Source organism: Ips typographus, linkage group LG5 (genome assembly GCF_016097725.1).
Source record: "Ips typographus isolate SLU linkage group LG5, UJ_Ityp_2.0, whole genome shotgun sequence".
In the NCBI taxonomy this organism is placed as follows: domain Eukaryota; kingdom Metazoa; phylum Arthropoda; class Insecta; order Coleoptera; family Curculionidae; genus Ips; species Ips typographus.
The window spans coordinates 4,864,202-4,870,201 of record NC_138426.1 but is presented as its reverse complement, the minus strand read 5'-3'; positions in this window follow the sequence as shown (position 1 = coordinate 4,870,201).

The window sequence follows — 6,000 nt, the reverse complement described above, 5'->3', positions numbered from 1 at the left end:
AGAATGCATGGTACTGTATCTAGGAAACCAAAGATGATACATATTTGAAACAAAAATTTTCTTTTTTTTTCGTTTTTATTATTTCTTAGTGCGAAACAGATTAGAACAAAATCTGTTTAGATTAAGCAACAGAACCAAGATATACCATCAGTTACCAGGGTTGTCGAACAAAAATCCGTTGTTGCCCCTGATTTCATATTACTTCATAAAATTTTTGTTTCAAAGATGTATCGTTTTTGGTTTCTTAGATACAGTATCTCGCATTCTTAGATGGCCACCCTGTACTTAAAGATTTTATGCCACAGGTGAGTACCAACGCAGCATGGGAACTAATAGACTGTATGCTATGAGTCACCAATTAATAAGCAGAAATGTTGAACTTCCAGCGGAAAAAAATAGTTTAATTTAAAAACTCACCTAAATTTTAAGCCTGCACCTAAACATTGAGCTTTTCTCCAAAGAGCATACAAAAGGACACACTAACAAGTTATAAGAAAAACAGAGATGGCAGGAGGTTCGAAACGCTTTCGTCGACTAATGTGAATGTCTTTTCGATAGTCGTAAGTGTAGATTTCGAAATAATCTAGGGGTTACTGATTTCGGGAGTACCGTATTATCAAAATAGTATAGATATCAATGCTTTGTTGTCGTTTCGAGATTTCAGGAGTCTCGCTACTGGCGGCGTCCGTCTCGAAGGACCATGACTATACTAATGTATGAAACTAGATTATCATCAAACGAAATTTTGTTGTACACAGTAACTTTGGTTTAGTCTTAGAGTTAGATTAGTACATTTGTTTATATACAAATAGCTCTGTAATGTTTGATTAGGCCAAGGTTTCCTTGTCGGAAACAATGGCTTACGCCCTAGAGCTTTCGATCATTTTTGCGGTCTGTCTTTCAGGATAACGAACGGAAAAAGTAGTAACAATGAACTGTACTAGTTCTTCAGTACTTTTCATCTAAAAACCATTTATGAGTAAAACATTGTACGTACCATGGGCCGAAAGAAAGTTTAAAAAAAGTCTCCGCTTCGAAGCTCAAATTCGGCCGCAGGCGTAAACTTCTTCTTTCAACTCTTAATACGTAAATGACTAGTTTTCTTGTTTTATGGATTTCACGGCGTTCAGATGCCAAGACTGTTCGGTTGTACTTTTTTTTAAAGGGTCTTTCCTTAGATGTCTCAATTTTTTTCTTGATACTTTACGATGCGTCAAGAAAAGTGCATCATTCTAAACTCTAGATCTAAACGATATTACCGTAGTCAGGTGACAACTTTCGAATTATCTAAAATATGAAATTAAATTATCTAAGTATAAGTCTAAATATACAGGGTAATTCAAATTCGACCCTCACCATTGGGATCTCGGAAACTATAAGAGATACGAGAAAGTTTAAATTGGGGCAAAGTTGCGCAATGTAAAGCTCAACCAAATGCAGTTTTAAAAATTTCGATTTTCCGAGTACTTCCGAAGATATCCGAAAAAAACTGAAAATTTGATTTTTTGTTTTTATTTATTTCTAATCTTATTTGACGAGATATTCCAAAACTAAAAGCATCTTTTCATTGCCACTTTTTCTCAGCTATTCGATGATGGATTCAAATTTGCCACACGACGTTTCGTTTTTTGGCAGCCATCATCAACTTCCTTTTTTCTTATGGGCGCCATATTGGATTTTTAGCCCACCAAATAGTACGTTTTATTCTGATTTTAGTGATGTATAATAATTTATGATTTGCTTCATAAATAACAAAATAATTCAATAAAAACAATTTTTACTTTAGTTATTGGCTTTGAGTTAATGGGCCGTTTTATAAAATGTCATTATTTGACAGTACTTGTCAAACACGATAATTCGGACGATCATTAGAGCTTTTAGAGATTTTACCTTAGTTAGCTTTGTTAATGAGACGTTTTATGAAGATTACTTGGTAGTACTTGTCACACGCAATTGGCCTGAACATACTTAGTCACAAAGGTGTACACGTGACTTGACTTAAACCGGTTTATTCACTCGAAGAGCTTAGGCCACTCGCTACGCTTGTGGACCTAGTTGTTCTTTTCGTGAATAAAAAATGGTTTAAGTCACTTGCTGTATAAATAACTATTAAATCACTCTGAATGACATTCGCCTATTTACAGATGTAAACAAACAAACATCAATGTTACATCTACGGGGCGCGGTGCAAATTTAATAGAACTGTAATTTTAGTTTTTTTTTTAATATAAGAAGTCGAAATTTAATAAAATACTGTATAAGACACGTGACTAAAACCGGTTTATTCACTCGAATAAATATGAATGAATAAAAAATGGTTTGTTACTTACTGTATAAATAACTATAAACTTGCACTTAACATTATACAAAATTGAAATTTGGCAAAAAATTAAGTTCTTAAAATGATGATCTTTCTCTTGGAAACATAAATAAGCCTTTTAAGTTAGAGATAATGCTAACAAATCTCTTTTTCTGATTAACCTAAATAGTTCAGCAATGCTTGTATAATAATAACATTTTCTGCGGGGGTTTCTTTTCTAATTACATTTTTAACTATGATTGACGCTCTAATGATCATCCGAATTATCGTGTTTGACAAGTACTGTCAAATAATGACATTTTTTAAAACGGCCCATTAACTCAAAGCCAATAACTAAAGTAAAAATAGTTTTTATTGAATTATTTTGTTATTTATGAAGCAAATCATAAGTTATTTTACATCACTAAAATCAGAATAAAACGTACTATTTGGTGGGCTAAAAATCCAATATGGCGCCCATAAGAAAAAAGAAAGTTGATGATGACTGACAGAAAACGAAACGTCGTGTGGCAAATTTGTATCCATCATCGAATAGCTAGGAAAAAGTGGCATTGAAAAGATGCTTTTAGTTTTGGGATATCTCTTCAAATAAGGTTAGAAATAAATAAAAACAAAAAATCAAATTTTCAGTTTTTTTCGGATATCTTTGGAAGTACTCGGAAAATCAAAAATTTTAAAACAGCATTTGGTTGAGCTTTAAATTGCGCAACTTTGCCCCAATATAAACTTTCTCGTATCTCTTATGGTTTCTGAGATCCCAATGGTGAGGGTCGAATTTGAATTACCCTGTATATTATCACGATCTAATTTTTAGTCGTATGCGTCAGGGTAGACTTCCCTTAACTTTCGCGACCGAACCGTTTAGTTTTGCGAATAATTTCTAATTAACTTTTCCTCTGCTATTTATTGTAAGACATTTCGATCCCTTAGTCAGTTCAATTTCTTAATTGCTTGTCTAAGCACTTGGATGACTTATTGCTGACTGGCGATTGCAACACCTTCGCTAGCTTCCATTCTAAAAAGTTCGATTGCTTACTTTTCAATTTAAGTGGTCATCGACTTGTTTCGATCAATGGCTGGTTTTTTGCTGACTTGTTCATTAACGAAAATCCACTTGTGACAATATTATTTTTTCAGATATGTCGTTTTACGTATGGAATAGCCAATTGTTTCTACTCACTCAGACACGGATAACTTTCCTCACCGATGTTTACTGTATAAGTTGAAATTTTGTTTTACTGTAATTAAATAAGGCAAAAAGTATTCGCATTTTTGTTTAATTTCAAGGATTTTCGTCCACAAAAACAAACCTGTTTTTATAGGAACGCTAAAGTCATCAGGAATAAAACCACTTCATCATAAACCTATACTGTTCACTGCTGAACAAAAGCCTCTCCCATACTTTGCCATTCCCTCCGGTCCTGTGCCATCAGAGGTTACCACATTCGCAGTTTCCACTTTCCAGCGGGTCTCCCTATGTCGTTCGTTTCTTCATCGGGCTGGTGAGCGTCCTCTGTTTTTGTATACTTGTAACGCTTTTGTAACGCATTGGCTCAATACCTTCTTTTTAAACACCTTGTAAGGCTGGATCGGAAAACTTGTGTTAAACCTATTTTAAGCTTTATTTTGTGTGTTTGATTGTCTCTTGCAATACTTATCTCGTGTCCCAGGTATTTGTATAGGCCTACTTGTTCTATGTTATTGCTGTTAATTTTGATGGAATCACTCAAGACGAGATTAGTCATATACTGAGTATATTGTACAACAAGGGTGAAAAAGTTGTCCCTATCGGACGAGGACGAAGGCCAAAAGAATTATTTTGTTTACGTTCAAGATTAGCTGTAATTGGTCTATTTCTTTACATACGCTGAAGATTGTCTGTGATTGGTCTATTTCTTTACGCAACGCTGAAGATTGTCTGTGATTGGTCTAAATCTTACGCACGTAAAGATTGTCTAGGATTCTGGCAATTGCCTACTTATATGTTTCCTAAACTGTTAAGGAATGAACCATGTAACGCAATTATAACACGTAGGCGTTTATAGCACTACCCAAAGCAAATCGCTGCAACCTTCCTTAGCCCGAAACAGGAAGAGTGTGGATTCACCCAAAATATTAAGTTGTCTATAAACCAACTTACCAACAAATTTCCTCCCCTAGGTGGTGATTAAAATACTCTAGCTCAGACGGGGGTTCGTGAGGTTTTTCCCTCTGTATTTCAAACTGCTGCTTTGTCAAAATCGAGAATAAGTTTTAGGCGCCACCGAAATTTTGATTTAACAACTAAAGTTCTTTAAAGTTAGCTGCAACAAACCCTAAACAAAATATGGAAAACAAATACTGACTTGTTGCCCGTAATATGGCTTCAAAATCTAATCAAAGAAAGGCCACACCATTAAGTGAACAAAATACATTTAATCATTATCGGAATAATGACAAAACAAATAGCAAAGGTGTGCAGCAAATAATTACAACGCTGGGCACCCTGCGGACGCTACCAAACAGTAATAAAAACAATAAATGAGTGGGTTTACACCGCTGTAGGTTAAACCCTTAAAAATGTAATTACGCTACCAAATATAGCACTATGTACCCTGAGTACACCCCCAAAAGAAACCATAGTCGACTGTGATTAGCTTTTTTACACTGGGTCAAAGCAATTAAAATATGAAAACCCTTAACAATATGTTGAGCAAATACAAATTTGTAGAGCCAGTAATAAATGAAGTAATTAGTTGTTGTATGATCAAATTACACTAACAGAAACTTAGATATAGGTACTTATCTTGACAGACCTCCGAATCTAGTGACGTTTTAGATTAATTAAACCATCTATTGACCCACATATGAAGCTATCCCGATTGGTCAACTCGTGAAATACTCTGGTGACTTGTTAGGTGAAAAAGGTGCGTGAAAACGGTTCTCCCCAACTCCGGTCTCAGTGTTTCAGACCCTCCGTACATCCATAGACAAATACAATTCCCAATTTACCTATATGAACTAATCCAAACGTCTTTGGAAAAGCCTTCTGGACTAAATGACCTTAGTCCTGGTACTAGTTCCTGTAAGTTCAACCCTATATATAATACAAATACACAAACTAAAACCAATTATTTACCTCGTTTAACGAGGAACACCAAAAATTAAAGATCCGCGTCTTTATGACAACCGCCGATAATATAGCCGATTTAAAATGGCCGAAGTTCGAACCTTTATAACGCCACCATGCGGCTAATTAATTGCCTCCAGAACACAATGCGATCGCTAAAACTCATACGGCGATGCTACCAAAACTATGGCAATTAATTGATAAAAACAGAGGCTATACAAAGTCCCAATCAGTGGGGTAGAATCAATTCAGGATTCTAAATAGAATTGCCTCCATTTTTCGAACTTCACACGTGAAAAGGTTTTGTCAAAAGCCCTCTCTAGATTCCCTTTTCCCTCAACCAAAAAAGAATATCTCTACCAGCAAAAAAAAAAATGACCCTTCAACGACAATCTACTGTCCACAAGCCAAACGAAGACAGAGAAAGAATATCTCGTGGCAACGTCGAAGGCGCGATTCAAGAAGAAAGCACCTGTCGCGTCGATCAATACTCGTACCAGCAAGAGGGCGCAGACGCCTCAGAAAGCGGGCAGTACGTTAGCCCAATCCGGCGTAGGTACGACCGTATGTG